The 22,324-nt window shown below is 46.6% G+C and overlaps 1 protein-coding gene across 10 annotated transcripts in view; it reads left to right on the forward strand.

Moving 5' to 3' along the window:
- The window catches only part of CDKL5 (cyclin dependent kinase like 5), an 850,075-nt gene that overhangs the window by 182,610 nt on the left and 645,141 nt on the right, over positions 1 to 22,324 (forward strand). Inside the window, exon 3 of one of the 10 annotated variants that reach the window (XM_063955716.1) lies at positions 21,790 to 21,945. The exons of the other annotated variants lie outside the window; for them this stretch is intronic. The gene's annotated coding sequence lies outside the window, so the exon portion shown is untranslated. The remainder of the gene's footprint in view (positions 1 to 21,789; positions 21,946 to 22,324) is intronic. 10 annotated transcript variants of the gene reach the window in all.

Genomic DNA, 22,324 nt, shown 5'->3' on the forward strand with positions numbered 1-22,324 from the left:
GTGGGCACGAATAATACATTTTCACCCGCAACCATTAGGTGGCAAAGATGAGAGCAGTCACATCTGTATGACAAATGTGCTGCAGTAATGCTACTTCATTCTCTTTTATTCATTTTATTTTAACCAAAAAATGATACTAATTTTCTTTGAGCAATATTGGCATCCTCGCCTAAGTTACACTCCTCTGAAGAAATCACGGACACGGGAAGAAACTGAATGACTTTATTAAGCAGCTGAACCCATTTCCACAGTGAAAATGATAAATTATGATGATCACTCCAAGCACTAAGAATACTCATAGTCAAAATCATTTTGATAAACTTTCTCTGACGTCCTAAGTGGATGCTGGGGACTCCGTCAGGACCATAGGGGGGATTAGCGGCTCCGCAGGAGACAGGGCACAAAAATAAAAGCTTTAGGACTAGGTGGTGTGCACTGGCTCCTCCCCCCACGACCCTCCTCCAAGCCTCAGTTAGGTTTTTGTGCCCGGCCGAGAAGGGTGCAATCTAGGTAGCTTTCCTGAGCTGCTTAGAATAAAAGTATAGACTTAGGTTTTTTTATTTTCAGTGAGTCCTGCTGGCAACAGGCTCACTGCATCGAGGGACTAAGGGGAGAAGAAGCGAACTCACCTGCGTGCAGAGTGGATTGGGCTTCTTGGCTACTGGACATTAGCTCCAGAGGGACGATCACAGGCCCAGCCATGGATGGGTCCCGGAGCCGCGCCGCCGGCCCCCTTACAGAGCCAGAAGAGTGAAGAGGTCCAGAAATCGGCGGCAGAAGGCATCTTGTCTTCAAGAAAGGTAGCGCACAGCACTGCAGCTGTGCGCCATTGCTCTCAGCACACTTCACACTCCGGTCACTGAGGGTGCAGGGCGCTGGGGGGGGCGCCCTGAGACGCAATGAAAACACTATTTATGGTAAAAAATACATCACATATAGCTCCTGGGCTATATGGATGTATTTAACCCCTGCCATTTTACCTCATAAAAAGCGAGAGAAAGGCCGCCGTGAAGGGGGCGGAGCCTATCTCCTCAGCACACAAGCGCCATTTTCCCTCACAGCTCCGCTGGAAGGACGTCTCCCTGACTCTCCCCTGCAGTCCTGCACTACAGAAACAGGGTAAAAAAGAGAGGGGGGGGGGGCACTAATTTGGCATATAAGAACATATATAGCAGCTATAAGTGAGAAACACTTATTTATAAGGTTGTCCCTATACATATATAGCGCTCTGGTGTGTGCTGGCAAACTCTCCCTCTGTCTCCCCAAAGGGCTAGTGAGGTCCTGTCCTCTATCAGAGCATTCCCTGTGTGTGTGCTGTGTGTCGGTACGCGTGTGTCGACATGTATGAGGAGGAAAATGGTGTGGAGGCGGAGCAATTGCCTGTATTAGTGATGTCACCCCCTAGGGAGTCGACACCTGACTGGATGGTCTTATTTAAGGAATTACGTGATAGTGTCAGCACTTTACAAAAAACTGTTGACGACATGAGACAGCCGGCAAGTCAGTTAGTGCCTGTCCAGGCGTCTCAAACACCGTCAGGGGCTCTAAAGCGCCCATTACCTCAGTCGGTCGACACAGACACAGACACGGACACTGACTCCAGTGTCGACGGTGAAGAAACAAACGTATTTTCCAGTAGGGCCACACGTTACATGATCACGGCAATGAAGGAGGCTTTGCATATTTCTGATACTACAAGTACCACAAAAAAGGGTATTATGTGGGGTGTGAAAAAACTACCCGTAGTTTCTCTATCGTCCTAGTGGATGCTGGGGTTCCTGAAAGGACCATGGGGAATAGCGGCTCCGCAGGAGACAGGGCACAAAAGTAAAGCTTTCCGATCAGGTGGTGTGCACTGGCTCCTCCCCCTATGACCCTCCTCCAAGCCAGTTAGATTTTTGTGCCCGGCCGAGAAGGGTGCAATCTAGGTGGCTCTCCTAAAGAGCTGCTTAGAAAAGTTTAGCTTAGGTTTTTTTTTATTTTACAGTGAGTCCTGCTGGCAACAGGATCACTGCAACGAGGGACTTAGGGGAGAAGAAGTGAACTCACCTGCGTGCAGGATGGATTGGCTTCTTGGCTACTGGACATCAGCTCCAGAGGGACGATCACAGGTACAGCCTGGATGGTCACCGGAGCCTTGCCGCCGGCCCCCTTGCAGATGCTGAAGTAAGAAGAGGTCCAGAATCGGCGGCAGAAGACTCCTCAGTCTTCTAAAGGTAGCGCACAGCACTGCAGCTGTGCGCCATTTTCCTCTCAGCACACTTCACACGGCAGTCACTGAGGGTGCAGGGCGCTGGGAGGGGGGCGCCCTGGGAGGCAAATGAATACCTATTTTGGCTAAAAATACCTCACATATAGCCTCCGGAGGCTATATGGAGATATTTAACCCCTGCCAGAATCCGTTAAGAGCGGGAGACGAGGCCGCCGAAAAAGGGGCGGGGCCTATCTCCTCAGCACACAGCGCCATTTTCCCTCACAGAAAGGCTGGAGGGAAGGCTCCCAGGCTCTCCCCTGCACTGCACTACAGAAACAGGGTTAAAACAGAGAGGGGGGGCACTAATTTGGCGCTAGAAATATATAAAAAAGATGCTATAAGGGAAAACACTTATATAAGGTTGTCCCTATATAATTATAGCGTTTTTGGTGTGTGCTGGCAAACTCTCCCTCTGTCTCTCCAAAGGGCTAGTGGGTCCTGTCCTCTATCAGAGCATTCCCTGTGTGTGTGCTGTGTGTCGGTACGTGTGTGTCGACATGTAGGAGGACGATGTTGGTGAGGAGGCGGAGCAATTGCCTGTAATGGTGATGTCACTCTCTAGGGAGTCGACACCGGAATGGATGGCTTATTTAGGGAATTACGTGATAATGTCAACACGCTGCAAGGTCGGTTGACGACATGAGACGGCCGACAAACAATTAGTACCGGTCCAGACGTCTCAAAAACACCGTCAGGGGTTTTAAAACGCCCGTTTACTTTAGTCGGTCGACACAGACACAGACAGGGACACTGAATCCAGTGTCGACGGTGAATTAACAAACGTATTCCTTATTAGGGCCACACGTTAAAGGCAATGAAGGAGGTGTTACGTATTTCTGATACTACAAGTACCACAAAAGAGGGTATTATGTGGGATGTGAAAAAACTACCATAGTTTTTCCTGAATCAGATAAATTAAATAAAGTGTGTGATGATGCGTGGGTTCCCCCCGATAGAAAATTATGGGCGGTATACCCTTTCCCGCCAGAAGTTAGGGCGCGTTGGGAAACACCCCTTAGGGTGGATAAGGCGCTCACACGCTTATCAAAACAAGTGGCGATACCGTCTATAGATAGGGCCGTCCTCAAGGACCAGCTGACAGGAGGCTGGAAAATATCATAAAAAGTATATACACACATACTGGTGTTATACTGCGACCAGCGATCGCCTCAGCCTGGATGTGCAGAGCTGGGGTGGCTTGGTCGGATTCCCTGACTAAAAATATTGATACCCTTGACAGGGACAGTATTTTATTGACTATAGAGCATTTAAAGGATGCATTTCTATATATGCGAGATGCACAGAGGGATATTTGCACTCTGGCATCATGAGTAAATGCGATGTCCATAACTGCCAGAAGATGTTATGGACACGACAGTGGTCAGGTGATGCAGATTCCAAACGGCACAAAGGTGTATTGCCGTATAAAGGAAGAGGAGTTATTTGGGGTCGGTCCATCGGACCTGGTGGCCACGGCAACTGCTGGAAAATCCACCGTTTTTTACCCTAAGTCACATCTCTGCAGAAAAAGACACCGTCTTTTCAGCCTCAGTCCTTTCGTCCCTATAAGATCATATCTGCCCAGGGATAGAGGAAAGGGAAGAAGACTGCAGCAGGCAGCCCATTCCCAGGAACAGAAGCGTTCCACCGCTTCTGACAAGTTCTCAGCATGGCGCTGAGACCGTACAGGACCCCTGGATCCTACAAGTAGTATCCCAGGGGTACAGATTGGAATGTCGAGACGTTTCCCCTTCGCAGGCTCCTGAAGTCTGCTTTACCAAGGTCTCCCTCCGACAAGGAGGCAGTATGGGAAAAAATTCACAAGCTGTATTCCCAGCAGGTGATAATTAAATTACCCCTCCTACTACAAGAAAAGGGGTATTATTCCACACTATATTGTGGTACTGAAGCCAGAAGGCTAGGTGAGACTTATTCTAAAAAAAATTTTTTGAACACTTACAAAGGTTCAAATCAAGATGGAGTCACTCAGAGCAGTGATAACGAACCAGGAAGAAGGGGACTATATAGTGTCCCGGGACATCAGGGATGCTTACCTCTATGTCCCAAATTTGCCCGTCTCACTAAGGGTACCTCAGGTTCGTGGTGCAGAACTGTCACTATCAGTTTCAGACGCTGCCGTTTGGATTGTCCACGGCACCCCGGGTCTTTACCAAGGTAATGGCCGAAATGATGATTCTTCTTCGAAGAAAAGGCGTCTTCATTATCCCTTACTTGGACGATCTCCTGATAAGGGCATAGTCCAGGGAACAGTTGGAGGTCGGAGTAGCACTATCTCGGATACTGCTACAACAGCACGGGTGGATTCTAAATATTCCAAAATCGCAGCTGATCCCGACGACACGTCTGCTGTGCCTAGGGATGATTCTGGACACAGTCCAGAAAAAGGTGTTTCTCCCGGAAGAGAAAGCCAGGGAGTTATCCGAGCTAGTCAGGAACCTCCTAAAAACAGTGCATCATTGCACAAGGGTCCTGGTAAAAATGGTGGCTTCCTACGAAGCAATTCCATTCGGCAGATTTCACGCAAGAACTTTTCAGTGGGATCTGCTGGACAAATGGTCCGGATCGCATCTTCAGATGCATCAGCGGATAACCCTATATCCAAGGACAAGGGTGTCTCTCCTGTGGTGGTTATAGAGTGCTCATCTTCTAGAGGGCCGCAGATTCGGCATTCAGGATTGGATGCTGGTGACCACGGAGCCCAGCCCGAGAGGCTGGGGAGCAGTCACACAAGGAAAAAATTTCCAGGGAGTGTGATCAAGTCTGGAGACTTTTCTCCACATAAATATACTGGAGCTAAGGGTAAATTTATAATGCTCTAAGCTTAGCAAGACCTCTGCTTCAAGGTCAGCCGGTATTGATCCAGTGGGAAAAACATCACGGCAGTCGCCCACGTAAACAGACAGGGCGACACAAGAAGCAGGAGGGCAATGGCAAAAACTGCAGGGACTTTTCGCTGGGCGGAAAATCATGTGATAGCACTGTCAGCAGTGTTTCATTCCGGGAATGGAAACTGGGAAGCAGACTTCCTCAGCAGGCACGACCTCCACCCGGGAGAGTGGAAACTTCATCGGGAAGTTTTTTCCACATGATTGTAAACCGTTGGGAAATACCAAAGGTGGACATGATGGCGTCCCGTCTGAACAAAAAACGGGACAGGTATTGCGCCAGGTCAAGAGACCCTCAGGCAATAGCTGTGGACGTTCTGGTAACACCGTGGGTGTACCAGTCGGTGTATGTGTTCCCTCCTCTGCTTCTCATACCTAAGGTGCTGAGAATTATAAGACGTAGAGGAGTAAGAACTATACTCATGGCTCCGGATTGGCCAAGAAGGACTTGGTACCCGGAACTTCAAGAGATACTTACAGAGGTCTTATGGCCTCTGCCGCTAAGAAGGGACTTGCTTCAGCAAGTACCATGTCTGTTCCAAGACTTACCGCAGCTGCGTTTGTCGGCATGGCGGTGGAAAGCCGGATCCTAAAGGAAAAAGGCATTCCGGAAGAGGTCATTCCTACCCTGGTCAAAGCCAGAAAGGAGGTGACCGCACAACATTATCACCACATGTGGCGAAAATATGTTGCGTGGTGTGAGGCCAGGAAGGCCCCACAAAGAAATTTCAACTCGGTCGTTTCCTGCATTTCCTGCAAACAGGAGTGTCTATGGGCCTCAAATTGGGGTCCATTAAGGTTCAAATTTCGGCCCTGTCGATTTTCTTCCAGAAAGAATTGGCTTCAGTTCCTGAAGTCCAGAAGTTTGTCAAGGGAGTATTGCATATACAACCCCCTTTTGTGCCTCCAGTGGCACTGTGGGATCTCAACGTAGTTCTGGGATTCCTCAAATCACATTGGTTTAAAACCAGTCAAATCTGTGGATTTGAAGCATCTCACATGAAAAGTGACCATGCTCTTGGCCCTGGCCTGGACCAGGCGAGTGTCAAATTGGTGGTTTTTTCTCAAAAAAGCCCATATCTGTTTGTCCATTCGGACAGGGCAGAGCTGCGGACTCGTCCCCAGTTCTCTCCCTAAGGTGGTGTCAGTGTTTCACCTGAACCAGCTTATTGTGGTGCCTTGCACCTACTAGGGACTTGGAGGACTCCAAGTTGCTAGATGTTGTCAGGGCCCTGAAAATATGTTCCAGGACGGCTGGAGTCAGGAAAACTGACTTGCTGTTATCCTGTATGCACCCAACAAACTGGGTGCTCTTGCTTCTAAGCAGACTATTGCTAGTTGGATGTGTAATACAATTCAGCTTGCACATTCTGTGGCAGGCCTGCCACAGCCAAAATATGTAAATGCCCATTCCACAAGGAAGGTGGGCTCATCTTGGGCGGCTGCCCGAGGGGTCTCGGCTTTACAACTTTGCCGAGCAGCTACTTGGTCAGGGGCAAACACGTTTGCTAAATTCTACAAATTTGATACTCTGGCTAAGGAGGACCTGGAGTTCTCTCATTCGGTGCTGCAGAGTCATCCGCACTCTCCCGCCCGTTTGGGAGCTTTGGTATAATCCCCATGGTCCTTTCAGGAACCCCAGCATCCACTAGGACGATAGAGAAAATAAGAATTTACTTACCGATAATTCTATTTCTCGGAGTCCGTAGTGGATGCTGGGCGCCCATCCCAAGTGCGGATTGTCTGCAATACTTGTACATAGTTACAAAAATCGGGTTATTATTGTTGTGAGCCATCTTTTCAGAGGCTCCGCTGTTATCATACTGTTAACTGGGTTTAGATCACAAGTTGTACGGTGTGATTGGTGTGGCTGGTATGAGTCTTACCCGGGATTCAAAATTCCTCCCTTATTGTGTACGCTCGTCCGGGCACAGTACCTAACTGGCTTGGAGGAGGGTCATAGGGGGAGGAGCCAGTGCACACCACCTGATCGGAAAGCTTTACTTTTGTGCCCTGTCTCCTGCGGAGCCGCTATTCCCCATGGTCCTTTCAGGAACCCCAGCATCCACTACGGACTCCGAGAAATAGAATTATCGGTAAGTAAATTCTTATTTTTTCCTGAATCAGAAGAATTAAATGAAGTGTGTGATGATGCGTGGGTCTCCCCCGATAAAAAATTGCTGATATCTAAGAAATTATTGGCATTATACCCTTTCCCGCCAGAAGTTAGGGCGCGTTGGGAAACACCCCCTAGGGTGGATAAGGCACTCACACGCTTATCAAAACAAGTGGCGTTACCGTCTCCTGATACGGCCGCCCTCAAGGAGCCAGTTGATAGGAAGCTGGAAAATGTCCTAAAAAGTATATACACACATACTGGTGTTATACTGCGACCAGCGATTGCCTCAGCCTGGATGTGCAGCGCTGGGGTGGCGTGGTCGGAGTCCCTGACTGAAAATATTGATACCCTGGACAGGGACAGTATTTTATTGACTATAGAGCGTTTAAAAGATGCGTTTCTATATATGCGTGATGCACAGAGGGATATTTGCACCCTGGCATCAAGAGTAAGTGCGATGTCCATTTCTGCCAGAAGATGTTTATGGACACGACAGTGGTCAGGTGATGCGGATTCCAAACGGCATATGGAAGTATTGCCGTATAAAGGGGAGGAGTTATTTGGGGTCGGTCTTTCGGACCTGGTGGCCTCGGCAACAGCTGGAAAATCCACCTTTTTACCCCAACTCACCTCTCAGCAGAAAAAGACACCGTCTTTTCAGCCTCAGTCCTTTCGTCCCCATAAGGGCAAGCGGGCAAAAGGCCAGTCATATCTGCCCCGGGGTAGAGGAAAGGGAAAAAGACTGCAGCAGACAGCCTCTTCCCAGGAACAGAAGCCCTCCACCGCTTCTGCCAAGTCCTCAGCATGACGCTGGGGCCTTACAAGCGGACTCAGGTGCGGTGGGGGGTCGTCTCAAGAGTTTCAGCGCGCAGTGGGCTCACTCGCAAGTGGACCCCTGGATCCTACAGGTAGTATCCCAGGGGTACAGATTGGAATTCGAGACGTCTCCCCCTCGCAGGTTCCTGAAGTCTGCTTTACCAACGTCTCCCTCCGACAGGGAGGCAGTATTGGAAGCAATTCACAAGCTGTATTCCCAGCAGGTGATAATCAAAGTACCCCTCCTACAACAGGGAAAGGGGTATTATTCCACACTATTTGTGGTACCGAAGCCAGACGGCTCGGTGAGACCTATTCTAAATCTGAAATCTTTGAACACTTACATACAAAGGTTCAAATTCAAGATGGAGTCACTCAGAGCAGTGATAGCGAACCTGGAAGAAGGGGACTATATGGTGTCCCTGGACATCAAGAATGCTTACCTTCATGTCCCAATTTGCCCTTCTCACCAAGGGTACCTCAGGTTCGTAGTACAGAACTGTCATTATCAGTTTCAGACGCTGCCATTTGGATTGTCCACGGCACCCCGGGTCTTTACCAAGGTAATGGCCGAAATGATGATTCTTCTTCGAAGAAAAGGCGTCTTAATTATCCCTTACTTGGACGATCTCCTGATAAGGGCAAAGTCCAGGGAACAGTTGGAGGTCGGAGTAGCACTATCTCGGGTACTGCTACAACAGCACGGGTGGATTCTAAATATTCCAAAATCGCAGCTGATCCCGACAACACGTCTGCTGTTCCTAGGGATGATTCTGGACACAGTCCAGAAAAAGGTGTTTCTCCCGGAGGAGAAAGCCAGGGAGTTATCCGAGCTAGTCAGGAACCTCCTAAAACCAGGAAAAGTGTCAGTGCATCATTGCACAAGGGTCCTGGGAAAAATGGTGGCTTCTTACGAAGCGATTCCATTCGGCAGATTTCACGCAAGAACTTTTCAGTGGGATCTGCTGGACAAATGGTCCGGATCGCATCTTCAGATGCATCAGCGGATAACCCTGTCTCCGAGGACAAGGGTGTCTCTTCTGTGGTGGCTGCAGAGTGCTCATCTACTAGAGGGCCGCAGATTCGGCATTCAGGATTGGATCCTAGTGACCACGGATGCCAGCCTGAGAGGCTGGGGAGCAGTCACACAGGGAAGAAATTTCCAGGGAACGTGGTCAAGTCTAGAGACTTCTCTCCACATAAATATACTGGAGCTAAGGGCAATTTACAATGCTCTATGCCTAGCAAGACCTCTGCTTCAAGGTCAGCCGGTGCTGATCCAGTCGGACAACATCACGGCAGTCGCCCACGTAAACAGACAGGGCGGCACAAGAAGCAGGAGGGCAATGGCAGAAGCTGCAAGGATTCTTCGCTGGGCGGAAAATCATGTGATAGCACTGTCAGCAGTGTTCATTCCGGGAGTGGACAACTGGGAAGCAGACTTCCTCAGCAGGCACGACCTCCACCCGGGAGAGTGGGGACTTCACACGGAAGTCTTCCACATGATTGTGAACCATTGGGAAAAACCAAAGGTGGACATGATGGCGTCCCGCCTCAACAAAAAACTGGACAGGTATTGCGCCTGGTCAAGGGACCCTCAGGCAATAGCTGTGGACGCTCTGGTAACACCGTGGGTGTACCAGTCAGTGTATGTGTTCCCTCCTCTTCCTCTCATACCCAAGGTACTGAGAATTATAAGACGGAGAGGAGTAAGAACTATACTCGTGGCTCCGGATTGGCCAAGGAGGACTTGGTACCCGGAACTTCAAGAGATGCTCACAGAGGACCCATGGCCTCTGCCGTTAAGAAGGGACTTGCTTCAGCAAGGACCCTGTCTGTTCCAAGACTTACCGCGGCTGCGTTTGACGGCATGGCGGTTGAACGCCGGATCCTAAGGGAAAAAGGCATTCCGGAAGAGGTCATACCTACCCTGGTCAAAGCCAGGAAGGAGGTGACCGCACAACATTATCACCGCATTTGGCGAAAATATGTTGCGTGGTGTGAGGCCAGGAAGGCCCCCACGGAGGAATTTCAACTCGGTCGATTCCTGCATTTCCTGCAAACAGGAGTGTCTATGGGCCTCAAATTGGGGTCCATTAAGGTTCAAATTTCGGCCCTGTCGATTTTCTTCCAGAAAGAATTGGCTTCAGTTCCTGAAGTCCAGACATTCGTCAAGGGAGTACTGCATATACAACCCCCTTTTGTGCCTCCAGTGGCACCGTGGGATCTCAACGTAGTTCTGGGATTCCTCAAATCACATTGGTTTGAACCGCTCAAATCTGTGGATTTGAAATATCTCACATGGAAAGTGACCATGCTGTTGGCCCTGGCCTCGGCCAGGCGAGTGTCAGAATTGGCGGCTTTGTCTCACAAAAGCCCATATCTGATTTTCCATTCGGACAGGGCAGAACTGCGGACTCGTCCCCAGTTTCTCTCTAAGGTGGTGTCAGCGTTTCACCTGAACCAACCTATTGTGGTGCCTGCGGCTACTAGGGACTTGGAGGACTCCAAGTTGCTAGACGTTGTCAGGGCCCTGAAAATATATATTTCCAGGACGGCTGGAGTCAGGAAAACTGACTCGCTGTTTATCCTGTATGCACCCAACAAGCTGGGTGCTCCTGCTTCTAAGCAGACGATTGCTCGTTGGATTTGTAGTACAATTCAGCTTGCACATTCTGTGGCAGGCCTGCCACAGCCAAAATCTGTAAATGCCCATTCCACAAGGAAGGTGGGCTCATCTTGGGCGGCTGCCCGAGGGGTCTCGGCTTTACAACTTTGCCGAGCTGCTACTTGGTCAGTGGCAAACACGTTTGCAAAATTCTACAAATTTGATACCCTGGCTGAGGAGGACCTGGAGTTCTCTCATTCGGTGCTGTAGAGTCATCCGCACTCTCCCGCCCGTTTGGGAGCTTTGGTATAATCCCCATGGTCCTGACGGAGTCCCCAGCATCCACTTAGGACGTCAGAGAAAATAAGAATTTACTTACCGATAATTCTATTTCTCGTAGTCCGTAGTGGATGCTGGGCGCCCATCCCAAGTGCGGATTGTCTGCAATACTTGTACATAGTTATTGTTACAAAAATCGGGTTATTATTGTTGTGAGCCATCTTTTTAGAGGCTCCTCTGTTATCATGCTGTTAACTGGGTTCAGATCACAAGTTGTACAGTGTGATTGGTGTGGCTGGTATGAGTCTTACCCGGGATTCAAAATCTTTCCTTATTGTGTACGCTCGTCCGGGCACAGTATCCTAGCTGAGGCTTGGAGGAGGGTCGTGGGGGGAGGAGCCAGTGCACACCACCTAGTCCTAAAGCTTTTATTTTTGTGTCCTGTCTCCTGCGGAGCCGCTAATCCCCCCTATGGTCCTGACGTAGTCCCCAGCATCCACTACGGACTACGAGAAATAGAATTATCGGTAAGTAAATTCTTATTTTTACAATTAACATTAAGAATGTGAAGTTCTTAGCACAAATTTGGCCAAAAATGTGGGCTCATTCACCGTTTTCAGGTGAACTTCATTAGATGGGTCCCTAACATCCCTAATACTAACACATATAAATGTATCCAGGTCTTACCTTTAAATAAAGCCCATTCTAATATGTAATCAGCAATATAGGGACCTGTGCTAATTAAAAGCATCTGAGGGTAGATGGGAGGAGTGCGGGGGGTGCCAATACCAGAATGAAGGAGCCTCATCTTCAAGTGTACAATATATACACAAATATAGAGGAAAAAGGGGGGACTTGGACTGCACAACCTATTTTTAACATAATAAGAGGTGCTACCATGCTGAAGCTTCTAGTACCACACAGGAAAAAGAAAAATGTAGGTGCATTAAAATTACTGATAGTCAAAATAAATGTTATAAACTCGGACAATTAACATAGAGTATAAGTGAAGTTCTTAGCACAAATTTGGCCAAAAATATGAGCCCATCTGCCACGTCAAGGTGAACTTCATTGGATGGGACCCTAACCCCCCCTCCCTAACCCCCCCCCCCCCTAATACTAACACCCACTTATGCTTTAAGTGACGTGTAGGGGCAGGTGTTGAGGAAATCAATTGGGATGCGCACATGTTGGACATCAGGCCAGGTGGTATGTGGTGGAATGCTCCGCTGTAAACCGTGATGGTGGTATAGGGTATTGGTAATGCCTCTGTAATAGAAGAGTCCTGTGCAGGACACCAATGGAGCACATGTTGCAGGTCAGACCTCATATCACAAGCCTGCAGGCTTCTATTGTTCAACTGCACCATATGCAGCTTCAACATCGATGTCCTTTCCATTTTTTATACCACTGGTCTTCATATCGTCCGCCAATCGTTTGAATTGCTGGTAATGGGCAAATACTGTGAAGTACAGGATAACCGCAGTGAACAGCAGCATAAAGATGAAGACAACACTGATGATGATGACTGTGGTGTTGATGTTTCTGCTCTTCATCTCTGACTTTAATTCATCCATGTCGTCCTGCAGTTCATCCATAAAGTCATCTGTTGGTTTAGCGGTCACAGATCCGTTCGCATTAGTGGCAGCTGATGGTAACGCTCTGATGTCTGAGCGGGGCGCTCCCGTTGGGTGGATCGCACGCAGTTTCTTTAAATAGAGTTACTGGTGAGAGTAGATTTGACTATATAGACATTGTCTATTTTGAATATTGAACCTGAGTTACACCTTCCACCATACCATATTTATGGCACTAATCTGTTTGATGGTTCTGTTTTGTACTCCCTTTGGCCTGTAGTATACCTTTATGTTTAATAGTTTATAATCTATGTGGTATATGCTGGATTGAACCATATAGGTCATTATCGGGTGTGGTATGTAAGGTTGACAGTAAGCAGGTCGACAATATTCGGGTCGACCACTATTGGTCGACAGTAAGTAGGTTGACAGGGATGCTAGGTCGACAGGGTCTTTAGGTCGACATGGTCTAGGTTGACAGTTTAAAAGGTCGACATGAGTTTTTGATGTGTTTAATAGTTTATAATCTATGTGGTATATGCTGTATTGAACTATATAGGCCATTATCACATTGTTATGGTCCACGCCACTACCTTGGCCCGTATTTTTTCCGGCCTCCGCAGGGGAAGGCCTCGGTGGGCCGATTGGTGTGTTGGGCCACCTGTCATAAGTGGCCCCATCCCCCACATGTCACACGCTGGCTGACTCAATAATATAGTCTGGTGTCTGCCAGAGCCATTGGCCCCTATTGGGAGAATAGGTCCCGCCCCCAGCTGTCAGGAGGAGAAGGTCCGCGGGAGAGGTATGAGTCTGACCTCTTACTGCACTGCGCTCTTTATCAGAGCCGGCCCTAGCCAATTGGCAATATTGCCTAGGGCATTTGCAAAGCCTAGGGGCAGGCTGGGCATACTACAGTGTGAAGACAGCTGCAGCGTGCAAGCTGTTCAAAGTGAAACTAAAGAGATAGGAGTAGTCCGATCAGGGGGCGGGGCTACACGGTTTTGTGTGTAGTCACTGCCTGCTGCTGGGCAAAGGGAGAAACTGAAGGGACGATTAAAGTTGCCTGTACGTAGTACAGTCTTCTGCCAGGTGATGTGTAAAGTTAAGGGGAGGGCACCATCTATAATGTGCATTTGGTGTGTGACTGTGTGTATAAGTGTGTGGCTGTGTGTGTGTTTATTTGTATAAGTGTGTGACTGTGTATATATGTGTTTAAGTGTATGACTGTGTGTATACTGTATATGTATAAGTGTGTGACTGTGTGTATATATGCAGGTGTGCCGAGAGAGGGGGAGAGGGTACAAATTACCCGGGCCCAGGTCTGATGGAGGGGCCCAGTGGGGACCCCAAGCTTCCTCCCCCTTAACTGGCAGCAGCAGCTACAGCTCTTCTCCTAAGCCCAGCACACTCTGCTGACTGCTGTGTGACCTTAGTGCGATGACAGGTAGTATGGGGGTCCTTCTGACCCGTTCGCTCGCTGCTTTTTGTCGCAGCCGAGCGAATGGGTCCCTACTGTGCATGCACCGGCGCCATAGTGCGCTGGCGCATGCCAGATGGCCGAAGGCTGTAGCAGGGCTGCGATCGCCTCCTCCTGATTGACAGGCAGAGGCGATCGCTGGGCGGGAGGGGGCAGACCGTCGCCGTTTCATCGCCGTTTCGTGGGAGCGGTCCAGCCAACGCAGGCGTGGCCGGACCGAACGGGGGCAGGCCGCAGCGGCTGCGTGACGTCACACGCAGCCCCTGCGGGCCGGGGAGCCATGAGTAGCTCCCCGCGTGTCAGTGTGAATGATCGTAGCTGTGCTAAATTTAGCACCGCTACGATCAACTCGGAATGACCCCCTATAAGCAGAAATACTGTGGCACTCTCAGGACTTACTAGTGTAACAATATATTCTGGTGATGACCAATAATGTGCAAGTCAACATTTCAGTTTATTCAACTTTAATCATAGTCCTGAAAGTTCTGTGGCATTTCTGCATATACTATATGTTTGTTTGTTTGTTTGTTTGTTTGTTTGTTTGTTTGTTTATATATGTGTGTGTGTTTGTGTGTGTGTATGTATATACAGGTTGAGTCTCCCTTATCCAAAATGCTTGGGACCAGAGGTATTTTGGATATCGGATTTTTCCGTATTTTGGAATAATTGCATACCATAATGAGATATCATGGTGTTGGGACCTAAATCTAAGCACAGAATGCATTTATGTTTCATATATACCTTATACACACAGCCTGAAGGTCATTTTAGCCAATATTTTTTATAACTTTGTGCATTAAACAAAGTGTGTGTACATTCACACAATTCATTTATGTTTCATATACACCTTATACACACAGCCTGAAGGTCATTTAATACAATATTTTTAATAACTTTGTGTATTAAACAAAGTTTGTGTACATTGAGCCATCAGAAAACAAAGGTTTCACTATCTCACTCTCACTCAAAAAAGTCCATATTTCGGAATATTCCGTATTTCGGAATATTTGGATATGGGATACTCAACCTGTATATATATATATATATATATGTACTGCGGAAACAGGCGGCACTCTCGGCGTTTGAAATAAAAACAGACAAGCAAGTCTGATGTTCAACGTTTCAATGTCAAAGCGGCATTTTCGTCAGGAACCTGACGAAAATGCCGCTTTGACATTGAAACGTTGAACATCAGACTTGCTTGTCTGTCTTTATTTCAAACGCCGAGAGTGCCGCCTGTTTCCGCAGTACATATCATTGGACACAGCATCGCTGTTACCATTGGGAGGGCACCGGTATTATTATCCGATTTCACGCACCTTTGGGACTTGGGAGTGCCGTGGACTCTGTGCTTTCATATATATATATATATATATATATATTCAGTGATTGCACTTACACGCTATGGCGCGTAATTTTTTATCCCAAAATTACAATGGAGAATCTGCTTTCACAAAATGATGGTCTTCCGAACTTTCAGGGAATGTGCTCTTCAACCAATGCAACTTTTATGTGACTGTCAAGGGCATAGGTGCAGGCAGTGCAGCTGCTGTGGTGCCCAGAACTGAGAGGGGCCACCTTCCCTGTCAAAGTTACGTGTGTTATGTACATTTTTTGCTGTTGGGTGGTACGTATGGGTCCTTTCAAACTTTTTCCTTGGGGCCTGCAATATATCTAGGTATGCCCCTGGACCTGCACATTGTAGTGTGGTATAAAATGAACTTGTGGGCATTTCAATGTTATATAATATGAACCGGGGCACTGTAATGTGGCACAATGTGAACGGGGAGCACTATATACAGTATCATAATGTGAATTGGGGATACTGTGCAGCATAATGTGTACTGGCAGCTCTGAAATGTGACATACTGTAGGGTGAAGTTAAGCACTATTACGATTCATAAAAGAAACTAGAGCACTACTATGGGGCATAACATTAAATAAGGCTCTACCATGGTTCAGAAAATGAACTAGGGCACTATTATAGAGCATCACATTAACACCTGCTGCAGAGATGTCTCTCTAGAAGCATTGAGATGGGGGCCCCTTCAAAATGTTCCTATGGGGTCCACAAAGTTCTGGCTACGCCCCTAGTGATTGTCCCACCATCCTATAGTGTAGACTTTTGTCCCAACTGCTGAGAGGTACAGTATGTCATGCTCCTATGAGTGGGTACTTCTTGTGTGCTAGACATGCACCCAAAGTGGTACAGCCATGCAACTAACAGAGTGTGGCCACACCCGCTGCAGGGGAGGCCCGGGAACTTACTGTACCGGGGTCCAGGATTTCTCTTGGTAGCCCTTGCCGCTGCTAAAGACTTGGTGGTATACGCATACTGATTCTCAATCCGATTTGACAAAACAGTCAAAAATGTCTACAATTTAAAAAAATGTCTATTATTGGCAGAGTATGAAAAAAAATCAAACAACTTGAGAAAGGTAAATAGCTTCAACCGTCTTCAAACTTAAATTGATACACTTTAACTTTTTTTGAACAATGAATTTCAAACATTTTAGTGATTGCAGTTTGAACATAAATGGGTGAAATGCAATTAATTCAAAATCTTATTTTAAACTATTTAAAAACATTAATTTCACTGTGAACTGTAAACATTAAATGGAAATATCAAATGAAAGCCAAACACTTTTGGACTACAAATACTGACTTGGGTCTGTTGAAGATTACTGGAAACAGGTTCATGACCATCCAACTGGTTTTAATTTTTCAACTCTAGTTATGTCACCAACAGATGAAAAAGCAATTGACTAGCAGCCTATATGATATATACATCAATATACTGAACCCAGAAAAACCTGAACCCTGACCAGCATAACCAGGGTTCCCAGCCATCCACTTGTTTACTGTTGTTCCGTCAGGCTTCCGGGCAGTCAGGAAACAGATTTAGAGGCAGAGAAACCTAGTCTTGAGTAAGTCCTACCATAGGCATGCACACGGGTTGTTCAGGATATGGGCCCGCATACCTGTTGAGCAACATCAACCTGACTTTGCATGTACTAGCCACCGGGATCAGCAGACACTGCTCCTGGTCGTGTGCATGTGGGCTGGGTGGCACTGCAGTGACTTTGGTGGGCGCTGCAATCAAGCATTGCTACATCTTGGCTGCCCCCCTGCTTGATTACTCTGAGGTTTCCAAGAGGCTGTGCGGGTAGTTTAAAGTACGATCATGTGATCAATCTATGGGCCTGATTCTGAGTTTGGAGAAAGAGCAAGCCATTTGTTATTTTGATTTGTAAAGTGCATTGATTATAATTTGCAGTTTCCTTGTTTATAGTTTCCAGTATAGCCGTGTATTACTATAGTATACGGTCGAGTCAGATTATTATGACCACCAGCTAATAGCCAGAGTAACCGCCATGTACAGCACGGACAGCAGCTAGACGGGCTGAACTGTCATTTTAGACACACGTTTGGTAGCCCCAGGTTAATTTTGATGATAAGCTGCTCGACTGTAGCGTGTGGGTCGGCCCTCGCGTACCTTCATAGCCGATGTTCACCTCTCCCCAGTTTCTACATTGGTTATTTGCAATGGTGCCATTTGTCCAGTCATGATACACTTTCACCACAGCAGCACGCGGACACTTCACATACTGCACAGTTTCAGAAATACTGCCACCCTTGGCCCAAAAGCGATAACCATCTCTCTGCAACTCGGATAGACCGCTTCTTTTACCCATGACAGTGACGAGTGATATGTGTGCAGATGACCTACATACACCTTATATACCCACCAAGTCAGCGCACAACATGTGACATACTTCATGTGCTATGCGCTTTAGTATAGTTTCCAGGATAGTTGTGTGTCAGTGCAGTAAAGTCTCCGGGATAGTTGTTTATTAGTGTAGTATAGTTTCCAGTTCCCTAGTGTGTATCCTCACACCCACCCTGCAGCCTAACCCAAACTCCACCTCCCCTTCAGCCTAACTCTCCCGGCAGTGCCTAATCCTAACCGTTGATCTTCTGAAGTCAACATTGTGGTGTCAACATTATGAATATCCACATGGCTACTGACCACCATTCAGGAGCATACTGTACCCTTTGTCTAGCTTAAATGTATGCCTGTTACTGTGTTAATTTGCAAATGTGTTTTTCTGAATAGCAGTGCTGTTCATTTCCACTCTCACTTTGTATGTATGCTATCCTGAGCCCATCCTTATTCTGTATTTGTGTATTTTTCAAGAGAATTTAACAAATTATGTTTAAAAGAAAACAACAGTTCTCTAACATTTTCATGGTAATGGAGTACAATTTTTGTTTATTAGTCTAAAATAGTCTAAAAATTGGTTATTTAGATAAGCTTAATTTTGCCATCAGATTAGTAACATATTTATGGTAGCAAGGAAAACGCTAGTGAAATGAGTATTATTATACACTACATTAGACAAAGGTAACAAATACGGTCTATAGTGTTAATGTCCATTTTAATAACATTGGGTCCCTACCCATTTCTAGAAGACGATTCCCACCATTCCTCCTCACCAGTTGTTTTTTTATGTTTTTTTTTCAAGAGCTTTCCGGAAAATGGAATACATCCATATACAGATGTAGCCACCTTTATCTTGACTGTTTCTCCGCCGAGACGGGCGTTTAGTCACGCTAAGGCGATAGCTGACTTTAATCACAGGTAGGCGCGTTGAGGCGATCTAGATACTCATCATGCATTACACATCTCCACCACTGTGTGGCTAATGCTCCACTAATCCAGTACTTTTGATCGTACAGTATAGCGGCGGATTGATCTACAGCTCTGGCAATACTGTAGGCGTAACGGGAGGCGGTGGAAAAAGTATGGAGTACTGTATGTGTATGGAGACGCAACTACAGTAATTGTGTAAAAGGAAGAATGTACAGGACAATGTATAAACACCGTGCTTTTAAAATACATGAGCGTCTGGGAATGGAGGGCTACAGTAGCTAGCAGGAGGCGGTGGAAAATACCGTGCTTTACAAATGCGAGCGTACGAGTCCTCTAAGGCATAAACCAACACCAATGGGGTGGGGGCCGGGCGCTGTTTGCAGTACTTTCACACATGAAATTGGGAGTCTCTCATGAGGCGTCGTGGGCTAGGGGTGAAGGCTCCCACCTCCCACGCTGGGGGTCCAGGGTTCGAGACGTGATGTGCCTTCTTTTTTTTTTTTTATTGTAATAATACACTGTATTATTTTATATACATTGTAAGACAGTCAATGGAAAGGTGCACACAAGTTACATATAAATCAGAGTACATCTGCAGGAGCGATTCTTTACGCTAAATGCAACTAAACAGCGGGAATGAAATGAGGGTATTCTGACGCTACTAACTGAGCAAAACAGTACTGTAGATCTTCAGCGTTTGTGTATTGCACATGACCTGAATTCCCTCCCTGTGCAGGCTCCCAGGGGGGAAGGGCGATGGGGGTAGGGGGAGACGATGGGAAATACTGTACTGTGCCTTTGAAATGCAATTACATGAGCGTCCGAGTCCACTACGGCATACTGTAAACCAACACCAATGGGAAGGAAATGCCAACCATTTTTTTTGTGTGTTCCCGTGACATTCATTTAAAAAAACATTTTTTTTCTCTCTAATACATCCAATGGAAGGATGCACACAGGTTTCACATAAATCAAAGTACATCTGCAGGAGCGATTCTTTACGCTAAATGCAACTGCACAACGGCAATGAGTAGAAATGAGTGTATTCTGATGCTACTAAGTGAGCAAAACAGTACTATACAGTAGATATTCGGCGTTTGTGTATTGCACATGACCTGAATTCCCTCCCTGTCTACTGCATGATCTGTGCAGGCTCCCAGGGGGGAAGGGCAATAGGCTAGCAGGAGGCGGTGGAAAATACCGTGCTTTACAAATGCGAGCGTCCGAGTCCTCTAAGGCATAAACCAACACCAACTTCAGCATTGCCCCATAGCCTGCAAAATCTGTGCTGTTACTTGCTCCATAGCTGAGTGCCTCCTAGGAGCTACTGTAGGAGTCACAGGCGGTAGCCATTTCAATTGAGTCTGCCCTGCTATAGAATTGTATGTGTACCGTACGGTGCATAGAACCTTTACAGTAGAAACTCTCCTGCAGCTTTGGCCTGCTTTATGTAAAACTTGTGTTTTGTCAGTTTGCTATGCGATCGAGCCCGGTGTAACGTACTGTAATGTGCATAGACCTCGCTTATCTCTGTGTATTTTGGCTAGGGGATTGTGACGCTCCTTCAGCATCGCCCCGTAGCCTGCACAACTTATGCCATTTCTCACTCCATACCCGACTGCTGCCTGCCACGAGGTGGGGGTTCAGGGGTAGTGGTCATTTTGACAGTGTGCTATGCGATTGAGTCCGGTGTACCGTAATACTGTATGCAATCCTACAGTAGCTTATCCCCATCGCCCCTGTGTATTTTGGCTAGGGGATTGTGACGCTCCTTCAGCATTGCCCCATAGCCTGCAAAAGGGTTCAGGGGCGGCGGCCATTTTGCCAGTGTGCTATGCGATCGAGTCCGGTGTACCATAATGTGCATACTGTGTATTTTAGCTAGGGGATTGTGACGCTCCTTCAGCATTGCCCCATAGTCTGTACAATCTGGACTATTACTTGCTCCGTAGCCTAGGGCCTCTGTGGGGCAAGGAGTCATAGGTGGTAGCCATTTCTATTGAGTCTGCCCAGCTACAGAATTGTATGTGTACTGTACGGAGCATAGAACCTTAACAGTAGAACCGCTCATGCAGCTTTGCCCTGGTTTATGTGAATAAAAAAAATAATAAAGTGTCTGAAAAAAACGAACATGCATTCGTACTTAAGGAATCGAACCCGGGACTCTGAGTATAGGAAGCGAAACACTTCACCACTTCGCCGCAGACAAATGTATAAATCCATTGGTTTTGATTATGCTGTAATGGCTACGGGATTAGGACGATAACATACTGTACAAAATTCCTAATCTTGAGAGGCAATAGTGAACTTCTAACACACATCCATTTGCGACAGTGTACACTACTGGTTTTATGTTTTGTCTGCGGGACTTGGACGCTCACATACAGTATTCATAAAGTATTGTAGATGGATCATATACTGTATGCTGTACTATTTGCGTCTGTGTCGTATATACAGTACTGTATTAAATAATGCAGCGTAATGAGTATTTACTGTATGCAGCGTAATGAGACGCCTTAGTAAAGTAGTCCTTATTATATATTTCAGTATTGTATTTTACGGGAGACCACACGCATGCTCAGTGGTGATTGTAAAAAGCGACATCTGGTGGCTGATCGCAGGTATTACACGTAAAGGTAACGCCAAACGCTCTGTCTGCCTCCGTGCGATTAGGTACGCCTCTCTGTGACTAGGCGCGCCTCCCTACGCTGCATATGCTCGATCGGGACAAACGCCTCAGCCACTCAAGATAAAGGTGGCTACATCTGTAACTTAATCAAACAAGGATTTCAGATCTAATCTGGAAAATGTATTTATCTGTTCCTATCAGTATTATTTCAACTGATTTGTCATTTGTGACTCATTGGAACACTTGGAAATGTGTTGTGGCAGAGAAATTCTTGTCAGTGTTTGAAGGCCACTCTTGTCAGTCACAATAAAATAATAGTCTCTTGTATAGAACATGAGTGGGAATGCATTAGACCTTGTCTGCTTCATATCCCTGTAATATTTATTTTAGATAGACTGAACAGTATATAGAATCATTTTATATATACATTTCTCCCAACAAAGGTGCACATCTTGTTTTTTTGTCTTAAGGTTTCCAGACCTGCCAGTTCACATTGTCCTACTTTGTGTCACACTCACCCCGTGGGTGGAAATAATTACACTGCGAAATGCATTCACTGGGGAAAAATATAGGAACAGAGGCCAGCTGCTACGAAAACCAATATTGGCACTGTTATTGTTAACAAGGTAGGCTTCACGTCTTGGTGAACATTAGGCTATTGGAGTATCAAGTGAACATTTTTAGACTGTAACCAATGACAGTGCTACTAATCATTTAGGCATTATGAAGCTATATTTAATGTCACAATAAGGCATCTGTATGTTGGCACGAAGAAGTGTTATATGGTTTCATAGGGTTGTTATACTGGCTCTAATGTGCACAGTATTTCAGATTAAGATTTAAACTAATTACAGTATTCATATTTTTCTTATACCATGATCTGTGCAAAGCGTGGCAAATTTATTTATCTATCTATCTATCTATCTATCTATCTATCTATCTATCTATCTATCTATCTATCTATCTATCTATCTATCTATCCACATAACACAGTAAGGTCCAGAT

The sequence above is a fragment of the Pseudophryne corroboree genome, chromosome 2, assembly GCF_028390025.1.
Source record: "Pseudophryne corroboree isolate aPseCor3 chromosome 2, aPseCor3.hap2, whole genome shotgun sequence".
Lineage (NCBI taxonomy): Eukaryota > Metazoa > Chordata > Amphibia > Anura > Myobatrachidae > Pseudophryne > Pseudophryne corroboree.